The sequence below is a fragment of the Pleuronectes platessa genome, chromosome 7, assembly GCF_947347685.1.
Source record: "Pleuronectes platessa chromosome 7, fPlePla1.1, whole genome shotgun sequence".
Classification (NCBI taxonomy): Eukaryota; Metazoa; Chordata; class Actinopteri; order Pleuronectiformes; family Pleuronectidae; genus Pleuronectes; species Pleuronectes platessa.
Genome location: NC_070632.1, coordinates 21,545,464 through 21,560,473, shown reverse-complemented (window position 1 = coordinate 21,560,473; position 15,010 = coordinate 21,545,464).

The following is a 15,010-nucleotide window of genomic DNA, read 5'->3' as shown; positions in this document are numbered from 1 at the left end:
GCCAGACAGCGCAACTCCTTAACCAGCAGCTTGGAAAACGGTGCAGCTTCACTCTGCTAACGATAATGTTGGACAGTCAGTTTTGATTACAGATCAAATGTGCTACAAATTAGTATATATATATTTTAAATCAAATTTGCCCTTATTATTACATTAATTATTACTTAAACATGCTAACATTTTTTAGATGTGTTAATTAAATGTGCTCATATAAGAAAAATATGTTTTTTTAAAGTGGGAGGGGTAGATGTTTAAATATTTCCATTTGGCATCAAATCCCAATTGTAATAAGTACTTCTAAAATATATTTTTATTGAAAATACATTTTTCATTGAAAGCAAGACCAAATAAATGCAGTACCCAATATTTATTTTATTTTAATATATTTTATTTGTTATTTTGAATGTATGGTCATATTAACAATGTTAAAAGAAAAACATATACACACTTGTAATGCGACCCAGGCATCATTTCATGAAACCCATTCCCATTCAATTTCATTCATCATCAACATATTATCGACACAATTTCAAATTTGATTTAACAATCTAACCCCTCATATATAAATATATATACACACATACACACACCTATAGTGCATGGTGGATGCAGCAGAAATATTAAATTTTGCTTGAGCATACTGGTTAATTAAAAAGCAAAGAATCACACTATATGTTATAGGCTCATCATATTCCTTGGATTCAAAATCTTAATATGTATATGAAGTGAGACCCAACTATCACTTATCAATGTATTTAAAGTACTCCTGTTTTATCTTGTCCTTAAAGTGTACACACACTCGAGAACAGATTTAAAAAACAATTCAAATTGATAAATAACAATTTCTGTTCTAGTCTGTGCAACACTTCAAAACCCATATATATATATAATTTTTTTTAATAACCAGACTAGCTCGATAGTGAGGAGGACAAAGTGGTGAAGATGGAAAAGTCGCTGAGAACCTGCATCAACTATTGTGGCCTCAATGACTTACAGTATGTCCCTGATCTAGAGTTGGGATGTGGTATCAACTGAGGGCGGCGTCTTGAGTGACACTCCTCAACCACGCTGCCTTCATGACCGTAGGTATTGTGCGAATTAGGAGTCAACAATTTTCATGCACCATATTCACGTAATTGGCAGTAAAAACAACTGACGCCAGTGACAAAGTTAAGTTTAGCTAGCGGTTTTAGGAGTAATTTACACTGCGTTTTAAGCCTAACAGTATTTTTATATACAGTATATGCTAAATGTTCACTAGAATTGTCTAAGCTAGCGGACAATAGCATTTACGACGGTCCCTGAATGCACCTCGTCGGAAGAGAGCTTTGGCAAAATCGCCACTTATGTTTCACCATGTTACAATCGTCGTAATAATTCTGAGGATCATTTCCCATAGTATCTTTTTTTTTAAATGGCTGAGATTTCACACCTGCGCACTGGCGCCAGCAACTTGTCCGAGTGGAGCGGACGCTATCTCAAGTGGACACTATGCTACGTGCACAGTGCTACGTGCAAGTGCGAAATGTCAAATATGAAAGTGTGGTTGTTGATCGGCACAATGAAGCTGGCATGGTTTATCATCTTATAATGTGATTCGTGCCAACTATGGTCTAAAACAGCTTGCTAAACAGAACTTGGTCAGCTGCATCATTTTTTTCACTGCCAATAATGTGAATATGGTGCATTGAAAGTGTTGAGTCACCCTTTGTTATGCTGTCACTGAAGATGGCACGGCCCTCTCAGTTGGTACCACGGCCCCCACGCCAGATCAGGTCTGAAAGAGAAAAGAAGATTAAAAAACGAAAAAGCGAGATTTGAAACTCTGAAAAAATAAAATCTCATTCTGAAAACTATAAGACCCCAAATATCAAAAATATATATGAAAGTGAATATTTTAAATAAATCATTTATTCAAAACTATTCCCGAACTAAATCAAATATATGTCTGACCCTAAAAAAAACTGTTTACATTGATGTATTTTTCAAAATTAAAGATCAAAACATCAACTTTCAGTTTCAATTTTTTTTTTAAATGATCTAAACTATTGGCCTAGATTTGGCACCATACATTTGCATAATTATATTAAACCTCAGCGATAACCTATAGATGTAGTGTGGTCTACGTCGTCGTCCAGAATTAGTAGTCAGTTGAGATTCTGGTTTATTACCACTAGAGGGAAGCATTGGCTCTGGTGCGGGGGCTCTGTGAAGTGAAGCGCTGACTCACTGACAGAGAAACGAGCAGTAAAAAAAAAAAAAAAACATGATTTAGCTTGAATGTGTTTCTGTGTTTATGTCCTTATATACAGTTTATTTATTCAGTTTTTCTTTATGGCAGTGGATTTTGCAAACAATGCTGACTGGATCAGACATTTTAGAATTGAATTAGCTATTACCAATACAATTTTGTTAAATTAAACTCTAAATATTGTTTTATTAGATAAAATGAAATAGTTGGCATAATTAGGGTATTTTATGAATACAGCATAGGACTATGGACACAAACATTTTAAAAAAAAAGAATAAGGAATACAATTATTTAACCGTTCACCTCCATATCTGAAGACAGTTATCAATTGTCATGTGTTAAATCAGTGATCAGTACAGTAAAATAAAGGTATGCCCTTGCCTGTCAGATACTACAAGAGTGGGTGTGGACCTCCTTATTATCCCCTCAATGTGGTGCTTGCTGATATGCTCTCTGTCACACATTGACAGGAGTCGAATTCAAGGTGAACCAGGAGAGAAGATGAATGAAGAACATTTCTCTGAGAAGAAAGACACTAACTTAAAGGCTATTTTGTGTTCTCTCTGTGTCTTTATCAATATGTTTGTGTGTGTGTGTGTGTGTGTCCTTTAATTTTCTGCAGATTACTATAATAAGTAATTTACATTCACTGCACAAGATGGACTAAAATTACACAGCGAGCACACACACACACACTGTAATATTTAAAATCTGGTGCCTAATTACCATAAACCTCTGGCTCTTTATGTAATCCTTATTGCATGGAAAATGTACATTTTACATAACAGTGCAGCAGTATAATGCAGTATTATGTCAATATAGGGTTTGTGTGCATGACAGGATATACTTGCTAAATGCCAGGGAGTATATTAGTGCAGGGAAGTTCTTCTGTCTGGTGCAACAAACAGGGGCATTGATCCCCCAGTCACTGCACTGAAACATGCACACAGTTTCAATGTATTGAGTACATACAACCTAACGCAGTCTGCCAATAAATCCTAACTGATTTGGTTTGTTTGTTTAAACTGCTTTATACAAGTCATGGCTCAATTTTACGATCCTTTTGGATGCTGTCGCTTGTGGTGTGTGGACATACACAGAGGTGTTTCTGTTGTTTACTCTACGCTCACGGATATACAACCTTGGTTCACAAAAAATGGAAACACCTGTAGGTAATGTAACACATCTAAATGGCACCATTCATTACAGGACTGTTGCATTAGTGTGCATTAGTCAGGTACTCCTAATAAACTAGCAGATGAATGCATGGACTAAATATGAAATTAAAACCAAACTTACCTGAAAAAATGACCAAACATCAGTGTGATAAGAACTACCTTAAATGATAGGAGCCGTCTTCATTTTTTTTTATGTATGTTTTTTTATTCAGTTACTTTAAATACTTTTATTCAGGCGAATGTCCTATCAACTAACACATAGGAGGCGGGGTTTATGACCCATACTGCAGCCAGACATCGAGATGCTTTGGCTTGACTATTGAGGACCTTTGCTGTCATCCATCTCTATACACATTCTATGCATGAGCCTCAGTGCTGTGCCCATGCACTGCTTCAGGCAAACCCCAATGCAAAAGTTTAATTCTTGTTATTGATTGGCTTTGTGAATGTTGGGTTTAAATATTGTTCAATAATATTGTATATATTTAAATTTTGTATTCTCAGTAGCCAATTCATTTTTCCGATCGACATGAAACCTGCCACTGAACAACAGGAACATTAATGAATAAACATTAATTTACATTCTCTTTTTATATTTTTTTACCATATCACTCAATCAGATTTCAGAGGCCTAGGTCAATAATTTCAGCAATCCAGTAATGCAGAATCTATATGCGATGGTGGCATGAAATAAAAGACTGTGTTGCTGCTTTTATTATTTTCGTAGTTTGCTCCTTAGTAACTATATACTTAGGATATATCTTTTATCTGTATATATAATGATTATATTTAAGATATATCTTTATATACAGACTGTTGTCGGCTCACATATATATATATATTTTCTTCATATATAAAGATGTATCTCTATATAATGTATAGTCTGTGCTCTGTGGTCGCTTCACAGTCTATAAGGTGCTCTTATTTTGAAAACTCCGCCGGAAATGATTTCTGACCAAACCACCACCACCAGCATCACCACACTCTACCCCTCTCATCGCACCGGTGGTTGTCATGGCGATGGAGTCAGCCTCGGCGTCGGCTCCACGGATGGTTACCATGGAGATCCCGGTGCGAGGTGCGCTCCCGGTCGTGGAGGAGGACGAGGTCCTCAGCGCGCCGCCGCCGGGGTCCGGGTCCGGGTCCGAGGAGCGGCTACGGTGCCGGCGAGGTGGAGGGAGGCGGCGGCGGGGGGTGCCATTCAACCGGGGCGGCTACTACATGCTGATAGTTATCGGGGAGATCGGCACGGAGCAGCAGCTGGAAGCCGCCAAAGAGCACATAGAGCGGGGTGAGTGTGAACCAGTGTGCAGCTCCGGTCCAAGGTTCAAATCTAGAAACAGCAGAGACATGTTTTGACGCAACGAATCTCATCGGTTGAGGCGGTTTCTGCAGCATTGCACCACGGGACACGCATCTCTCCTCCAGCCACTGAGGAGCCGTCTGTGAAACTGCAGACTCAAACTGTGAATGCTGCAGAGGTCTGTTTACTGTCATAGAGCAGAGTGTCGGCATCCCCGGATGCGCAGTTTTTCTCTGGGTCTTAAACTACTGAAGAAAAAACCCATCAAACCTTTAGCAATAAATAACCGAGCAATTAGCATGGCTGCTTAAATAAGTATAATGATTTATTTACAACCTGCACAACAATTCAGTGTGTGTTGTGGTGTGTTAGCCATTCAATAAGCAGCTTGAAGTGCGTGTGTGTGTGTCTGGGTGGTCAATGTGTTACCTTTGTTGTGGGGACCTAAATTTGTCAAACACACACGACATATACATTATGGGGACTTGTCTTCCCTATGGGGACAAAAAGCGAGTCCCCATGACGTAAATCATTATATCTTAAAGTGAAGCCATATTTTTTCTGGTTCTGGTTATGTTTAAAAGTAGCTCATGTTAGGTTAGGGAAAGGTTAGGGTTAGGGTAAGGCAATTCAACTTTGGTTTTGGTGAGATGACTCTGCGTTTGTGTGAGGGACATTTAAAGGACATATTGCAAATCAATTTTTTTTGTGCTTAAAACTTGTTTTTGGTGTTAGGGTTAGCTAAATGTTACACTGTAACAAATTGCTGTAAGAAAACGGCCAAATTCTCACAGTAACAAACAGTTTTCCATTAAAACGGTAATTTTCTGTAGAAAACAGTGCATTCTGGGAAATATGTATTGGTGGTTTACTTGTTGTCTAAAAATACTGCAGTTTACCGTAAACCCCATTGCATTCTGGGGGTGATGCTTGAATCAACCCTGAAGAGATCCCATTATTACAGAGCTCTACTGTTTTTCTATTGGAGATACATGTGAATGCAACTAAGAAGCAATCTGTGGACCTGCATGGTGTTTGTAGATTATCCATTTAAATCCAGCATTTTATGCGCAAATCACACTGTAAATTCATATACACTTTATTTGATTGGTATTGTTTGCTTACTTTTGCTGTCTTTAAACTAACTCTGACTGGTTAGCAATGCAACTAAGCTAGCTTGCAGCACTCACATGTGGTCCTCTGAACCTGCCATGGTGTGGTGAGTACATCAGTAACACAATAGGCTTGCTATTAATGTTTCAGCTTGTTGTGTGTTAAAATTGTTATTGTCAGCACTAGTAGCATTAACTTTAGGTGTAATAGAATTGACCTTCTAATTTGATCTACTTATGCTAGCATATAGACAGTGTTGGTTAGCTACAAAATAAGAGTATTCATACTGTTGTGCTTTTTCGTTTCATGTTCATAGTGAATGTCGGCATGTAATATGTACAATCTCAGAGGAGACCTTTTGAGTCTAAACTTGATATTTCAGTCACTTTTATTTTTAAAAACTGTCTATCGTCAGAGTTTCTTACATAGCCAGAATACAACAGATATTTTAAAGTTCATGCTAAAACTGTAGTATTCTGCCTGATACACTGGTTTGTTTAAAATCAGTATACATTTTTTTGCAGTTATTGACTTTCAAAATGCTATGCCAGGTCTGTGCTCGTCAATGTGCCACTTTGTTGGCATATATTAGGCACATGAGAATTCATAGAAATATTCCAAACTCAACTTTAAAGTGTGCCCTGCCCAACTGCAAATTAACATTTCGTACATTTGCAGCATTTAAATCCCATGTGTACAGACATCATAAAATAGACCAAATTCACACCACAGAGCGTCAAGATGCTCTGGATCCAAATCTGTACGCAAAAGAGGGCCTACTGACACATATGGATGTACCAGATTTCAGCCAAAACTCCCACCAGAAGAGAGTAATGAAACAGTGGAACAGAAACGCCAAAGATTGGACGAAATCTATCGCCAGGAAGGTGTAGGGGGGGTTGAAAAAGCAGAGGTTCAAACTCTCATGGAGAAGACATTCTGTCTAAAGCGTCGCCATATAAACACTATTCCCACTCCTGCCATTGAGGACATCAGAAGCAAATGGCCTTACCTCTTCAGTCAGAAGTGCATCTATGCTCATTTTGAACTTCTCACAGACCTTAATGTATTACGTCTCCTGGAGCTTGCCATGGAAGAATGTGGACAGTCAATAATAGAATACTTCCGCAGCAAGTCTACAAACAAAAATGTCCAGAGTGCCCTTTACCAGGGTGAGAACTCTGAGGTGGCCCTCCATGTTGTCCAGCTGCTGATGGCCCACTTTGCAGAGACTCCAGATGGACATATCCTTCTTGCAGACGTAAGCTTGTTTCTCTTCCTTTTTCATTCATATTTCATAGAATATTTGGCATTTTATAAAATCAACTGTTGAAACTAATATCCTCACCATGACTTTGTCATCTGTGCTGTACAGTTGTCTTCCACTGTGGCTGATGTCGAAAGAACCCTTACCCCACCCCTGACTCCTCATCTAATACTGCTCGGTATGTATTCAGTGGATTATCAAATATATATTGTACAGATGAGTTTTTCAAGTTGTCTGTATTTCAATTATGCATGAATGTTCTTTCAAACAGAGATTTCATACAAGTAAAGATGCTTTTTTCTAAAATTCTTCTTCGTGATTCCACGTTTCAGGTGGAACAGAGCAGGCAAATATGGTATAATGTACACAAAAAGGGAACATGTTCATTTGTCCCAGGAAAGAAATGGTATTGCTGGATTTGATCAGTTTAGCCTTTTAAGGTCACCGTGTAACAGTCAGTAGAATCTGAGCACACCTTTGATCAGTACTATTCTTAGAGGGCACAGGGTCTGCTCTTAATTTAATTTTGTAATTATTGTTTTATATTTATTTTAAGACTCCTTTAAGTTCTAATTAATACAGCTTACATTGAAATGCTGAATGTGTAAAGTGTATTCTACTCAGGGAGATTTTTGAATTTTGTATTAATAGGTTACTCCATACACTGTATGACACCTCTTGGTTTCCCACTGTTCAAATTTTGATAATGTTTGAAGAGAATATGTGTCTTTCCATTTTGGTGTTAGATGATTGTTGTTGTAAGCACTTTGTCTGAGGGGGCGCTCTTTATTGGCCAGAATGAACACTCAAATCTTTCATTTTGTTGGCTTTCTATGAAAGTAGAAATGGCTTCTATATTGTTTGTGGGATTTTTGTTCTTTTCTCATGCATCATTCCCCACAAGTGTATAAAAATGTTTATAACTGGTATCACATTTAATGAAAAAATGATAACTGCCATGTTGTTTTGCACACTGAAATTTACAACTGAAACAGACACCTAATTTGTTTGTAATCAAAAAAACGATTTCAGTTGATGTTGCCTTTTCATAAATAAATGTTTGGTTACTAAATGATTCTTCCTTTGAATGTTTTGATTGCTTAATTTTAGTTCACTAAATGATTGAGTGTGTATACTTTGTTTAGAGAATCACTTGAAAATAGCTAATCAAAGTAACAGTAAAGGGAATGTTTAATTCATAGTAATTGATTCTGATCAATAATGCCAGTAAAATGCTCTTATAAATTTATATTTTGCTGTAATTGAGATTATGGTGAAATTATGGTGAAATTGCATTTAAAAAGAATACTGTACTGGCTACCCCACAACCAATAGTAAAAAAAAGAACAGCACTATACCTTGTTTTAGTACGTAGTATTATAAAAGTATTAAATTGTAAATAATATCTACGGGACGGTAATATACTGGCACCCTGCTGCCAGCAGTTTACTGTTAAGACAAGAAAATACAGCAATAGACTGTAATTCAGCTGATTTCTTTATTATGGTAACATACTGTAAAATTGATTACAGTATGTGTACTGTTAAACTACAGTAAACTGCAGGCAACCCTGCTGCCAGCAGTTAACTGTTATTTAACATCACAATTTGTTACAGTGTAGATTTGCGGTTGGGTTTAGGTATTTAGTTGATGATTAACGTTAGTTTAAGGAGCTGAGGACTGCAATATTAAAATGAGTGTCCTCACAATATGGAAAGACAATAATGTGTGTGTGCTTGTTGATTGCTGTGTCCCTATGAGGGTGTATTCCAGGATGGGGTGTCATACAACCTCAAAGCAATAAATAAATCTGCAGACTGTGCTCAGCAAAAATAACACAACTACAAGACGTTGTTTTCATGCTTGGTTGGACTCTTATTTTGTTACACTCATCATTGCTCAGCCGAATACCTGAGTGCTCTCTGAGTCATATCACTGCTCTGCCTTCTGAGCAGTTGCAGCAGGCAGCAGTAACACAGCGGTCAAAGTTTTGGGGATGTAAACACATTCTGAGGAGCAGTTGTGTTAGAAATTCATGAGTATGACAGCAATCTTCTGCTTTGCAGTGCTATATCATCCCCTCTGACCTTACCGCCTTTAGCGAGTCGACAGCTCTGTGTCAAACTTGGTATCACTTTTTATTTTCTGAGTAGCTGTGACGAAAATGATTTGGGACTTTACTTTCGCATTCAGAGCTGTCCTAAAAGGGGTTTCTTCCTTTTATTCCAAACATTTGTGATGCAGAAACCTTTAGTGTAAATGACCAAATGTAACACAGCAGCTTTTTACATTTCTAGAATCATGGCTAACTAAACCCAAGGGCTTAAGCTGCGTTTTTGTCTAAAGGGTTGCACTGGTACAGTAAGAAAAAGCTTGTATTATAGTCTGTCAGTTTTTAACCTATGACACTGTTAAGGCTTCAGTTAACAGCTCGGAAAAGAAAAGAACAAGCGAAAAAACAGTTTCTTTAAAGACAGCTTCAAGTTCATGAAATCTCTCTTCACCAGAAGGAAGGGAGGGACCTTGAAGCAGGACGTAGAGGAGCACCTGGAAAGAACACACTCTGATCCAAAGGGACATGATCCAATAGCTACTCCTTCTGAAATGGATGTGAGCCCTCCGAAATGGAAAGAACTGGAGAACACAGTGAGGATAGCAAGATCATCACCAGCACCTGAATTGAACGGTGTCCCATACAGGGTATACAAAAAGGCTCCAGATGTTCTGAGTGGCATGGGTTAAGCAAACAATACCCAAAGCCTGGTGCAGAGCTGCAGGAGTGCTAATACCAAAAGAGGAGGAATCCTCAAACATCCGGCAATTTCGGCCCACCAGTCTCTACACTGTAGAAGGCAAGAGCTTCTTTTGCGTCATTGCCCAAAGTAGGGCTGTGCAATTAGTCGAATTTTAATCGTGATTTCGATTTTTTGGTCAAACGATCTCCAAACTACTATAATCGAGTTAGAACGATTAATTTGGCATTTTTTTCGAAAGAGCGCCCATGTGCAATTCAGTCCTTCCCCCAAAGCATTCAACGTGGCCCTGCTGACTGGCACTCACTCTCAAGCAGCTGTAAAGTGAAGGAGGCGAGTTGTGTGTGTGGTGACCGGCGGTATTTAAAAAACAGCGCCAGTGGAAAATGGCAGAAGGAAGGCAACCTCGTTCGATCGACAAAAAGGGTAGAAAACGTTCTCTTGTATGGGAACACTTGGAATCCAAGAATCCGACGAGGAGCAGCACCACACAATGTGCAAGATTTGCTACAAGGTGATATCTGCGCCACTTGGCAACACAACAAATCTATTCAACTATCTGACACTAAAGGCCGGCGCATGCTTCGGCAACTGCGTTGGCGGCTTTTCACGCAGCTGTGTCGCAGGACTCTTTGTCATTCATGCTTCCCAAAGCTTCCCCAAGCGTTGCGCGTCTTATAAAGCAATTCCCCACCAGAACACTAGGCGGAGTAATGTTTTTTGTCGAAGACGACCTTAGAGACACCTTCTTTCTTCTTCGTCGATTGTTTATTTACATAGCCACTGCTGCTCCTCGTAGCCTTTTTCTGGAGGACAAATCCTCCAGTCAGTGACGGGTTATCCAAGTGATCATACTTTCACATCTCCTCAGCCAAACGCTCTTCTATTTGGTCCATATTCGTTCTTCTAAATCTTCTGTTGTTTCTGCCGGTATTATGTGGCATGAAACCGGATATGCGACTCTGGAAAGGATGTAATTAGCAGACCAATCACATCCCTTGCGGGCTGTGGGAGGCTTTCAGAGCTTTGCCGTCTAGTTAGAAAAATTGGGCGACGCACGTAAGCACGTAAGAAGAGATACATAAGCACGTAAAGGGCCCGGAAGGGCTCTTGCGCTTGCGGGCCCGTGAAAACGCAGAAGCATGCCTTAAGAGTTTATTGATGATACTCAGCTCAGTGAACCAGATAACGCTGGGTTTATACCTGGCGCAGTGTCCATTCTCAAGCGCACAGCCGCCTGGCTGTTCACACCGGACACGCATTTCTCTGCGTGGGTCAGCCTGCGATTCTCTGCTTGTTGTTTTATTTAACCCGTTCAATGTAGGGGTTCGAGGTTAAATGATGATTGTGCTCATAGCCATCCTCAACCCCTCTCTTTCTCCCTCTGTCTGTCTGCTTGTGTGCTTGTAGTGGGGGGGGGGGGCATTTAATAATGAGAGGAAAATCAGGGAAATGGAAACTCCAGGTCAACAGAAGCGAAATCCAAAGTATTGGATGCATATTTGATAATTTATCTAATATAAAATATGTCATTTATATCGTTAAAAGACATTTTCAGAGTTTTTCCTGGCGCGATTCTCAGTTACAAAGAAACTCTTTTTAAGAACTCAGGCTCAATTTCACAACAGTCTGTCTTTCAGTGCCTCATGCTGTTGCCCCTAAGCAATCTCTCTCATCCTTCCTTACAGGAATTCGATCCTGGGATGTCGACCTCCAGTGCTGCGACCTTGATCAGCAGCTGCAGCTGTTTATAACCCGCCACTCCGCCCACTTCTCCTCTGAGGTCACAGGTCAGTGTGATTTGGCACCAATGGACAACTGATGACAGATAAGAGTTGTTTTACTCTGAGAACATTTTTATTGCACTGCTGAGTTGTGGATGAGGATACCTTTTTTTTTTTTACTTTTAAAGATTAAAATGAGCAAATCTTCAGCTAGACTGTAGAAAAATTCTACAGATTCAGGCATATTTGACCTATGTGTTCCTAATGTTATTTTTAGTGCTAGAAACTATAATTTATTTCCTACTGAAAATAGGTTGTGAACGCTGACATGCTGCAATGAAACTTGTACCGACCAAGATCACAGGAGTGTGTGTGTGTGTGTGTCTGTTTCGGCCTGCTTGTGTCTATGTCATGTGATGGTTTAGGGCTCAGTGCCCGGTCTGAAAGTACAATAGATGATGAAGAGGGACTTATTTCTATCCCTGAAAGGGAATGGCCTGATCGGATCAAACACACACAAACACACACACACAGATTTGGGGAAACCGACAGGACAGTGTACTAGCAGGACTCAGCAGATCATGACACAGCTTTTTTCAGCACAGTTGTGACAAACAGCTTCGGAGGCAACAGAAAAACAATTAATATTAATAATAGTAATATATGTTATTGTAATTATTAATATATGGATAAATATTATAATAATAGAGATAATATAATGGAGTATTTTACCCAACTGCCATCTATTGTGTCCTAAGTACTTTTACATAAAGATCCTCGACCCCTGTAAACAGTAGTGAGTCACCTTCAATAATGGTACCGCTGCTCTTTATTGATATGGCATAGTGATGAATTGCCTCAGGTCTGCTCCATCTGTGACATACAAGGACATTGACACTTCGACTCTGAATACAGGATAATGGGAACCTACACATTACATTTTTTTTATTTTGCTTATGCTGATTTCCGTTTTATTTCAGGGGAAATAATGTGTCAACTGCTTTATTGATGTTTAATGGCTCTAGAGAGAATGTATTCTTACTGCTTTGAGAGGACCTGAATTTATTTCTAATAATATATTGGTATACCTGAAGGCGCTGTCATATAATGTAAAATTACCTGAAAGTGTCATTGGCTATGTGTCCCGTGAACACCCTGTCAGAAATCCGGGTTTTCTTAAATAATATAAAAAAAGAAAATTAGGTTTCTAGTCTCTTCAATGTCCTATTGAATGACCACATCTCTGTAGCTCAATGTTTACTTGTGTCCTTTTCACTTATATGGGCTACGTTAACTAATATTTGGATTGATTTGTAGATGGGTGTGTGTCCAAAATGAGTGTGTTGCCAAATTCTAGTTTGTAAAAACATTTATGGGTGCATAGAAAAAACATTTGTCTCTCTTTTTGTCCGTGTCAGACACACCTTTCCCACCTGTTATTGTGGTTTGGACTAAACTGAAAAGTTTGAGGGTCTGAACCAAAGTTGGTGTGAGGGCACCAATCAAAGAGACCAACATTTGTTTTTGTTTTTCCTTACTATTGTTGAGGGTTAAGGACAGAGGAAGCCACTCCTTGTTAAAGTCCTATAAGACCAATTGTTATTTGTGAATATAGGCTATACAAATACACTTTTATTGAATGATTGATTGATTGATTGATGACGTGGTCCTTAGAATACAGTATAAGGCCTTATATAAGGTATAAGGGGATTGGTCTAGTTGCTGTTCTACTATAAACTGCCAAAGTGTGTCTGTTTTGTACATAACAATGTTGAGTGGACCACCACATCTTGTATATATCCTGCTTGAGACCCTTTTCACCGGAACCTTCCTCCATACACTCTGCAATCATGGGAGATACAGGTATTGATTCAGGCTTTTTTACTCCAAAACGACGCATTCAATTATCTGATGCTCTATTGCTTTTGGCCCTTAAAGAATATTTCTGCTTGTACACTTTAAGCCCAGATTTACAAACACTAAACTAAAAGAAAGGATTTTTGAATAGGATGATAGTGACTTGGGAAATACATCAGCCTGTGATGAACCTGGACACATCATCAGGGATGTTACCTGGGTTCATTAGGTGTTTCAGGTCTTTCAACACTCAGACATCCTCACCCAAGCTACCCAACCGGGGTTGATCAAGCCCAGGCTTGTGTCCAGGTAGTGCTACCCCATCCTTGACTATCCTCTCGTGATCCACGGGCATCTTGATGTAACTTCCCATGCCTCTGTGGCCACCTTGATGGCCCGTTCGCCTACTGGCTCCTGTGATGCCCAGCATGCTGTAGGCCCTGCAGAGACTGGCCTTCCAACCCCTCTGCATCCTACCCCAATGGGCTCAAACCCCGCTTGCCACCTGTTGCTTCGGCATTCTCTGACTACCTAACCATACTTATTCTTCTTCCTCTCGTTCGCCTCCTCGATATGTCAACTGTTGTTGGCTTCTCCCTTGACGAAAGCGATGGTCTTCTTCACTGAGTGGAGGCTCTTGCAGTGGCTTATCCCACTGCAGATAGTGCCCTGTATGGCCTTCAGGACTTGGTCATGGCGCCAGCGGTAGCGCCCCTCACCCAGGGCTTTCGAACAGCAGCTGAGGATGTGCTCCAGGGTCCCTCTCTTCAGGCACACAGGGCAAGCTGGTGACTCCACCTTCCCCTGGCGGAACAAGTTGGATGGGCTTGGTAGACGACGGAGTCAGCCTGGATTAATAATTTCATTCAATGGTGCTTGGCTTTCCAAAGCTCGGCCCATGAGACTGCGTTCCACCTCTTGCTCCCATCTTGTCCAGGCTCTCTGCTGCCACATCCCCCCCATCCTGCTAGCTCACTCCTCCTGAACCGGCACTCTCATCTCATCCTGGACATCCTGACCTTCCCCTGTCCCTTGTCGTAGCGAGGTGTTTTGCTGCTACCTAGTCCAGCCCTTCCGTGAGACACTGCGCCCACCAGGACCCTGTGCCTTAACCTCAACTCAGTGACATCCACTGCCTCATTTGCTCTCCACTTCCGTCCTGCCCTGACCTCGATACAAGCCTGGGAGATTTTTGGGTCAGAGGACTCTCGGTTTTGCAGCATTTCCCAAGTTCGGGTAACCATGAACTGTTCACTCAGGCTGTTGATGTGGAGCTTCAGCTTGATGCTCTGCCCAAACAGGGCGATACTGCTCAGACTCTGAGGCAGTCCCAGCCACTTCCGTAGGAACTTACTGACCCTCCTCTCAAAACCTTTGACTGTAGAGATAGGTTCTTCATAGACCAAGAGGGGCCAGAAAATCTGGGGTAGATGCCATGTTGATAAATCCAGGTCTTGATCTTTCCAAGTAGTCCCGAATGGATTCCATGTCTCTCAGGGAGTCTCTCAGGGGATTGTTGCTGCTCTCTTCAACTCCAGCCCGAACATCTTAGCTTAGGCATCGA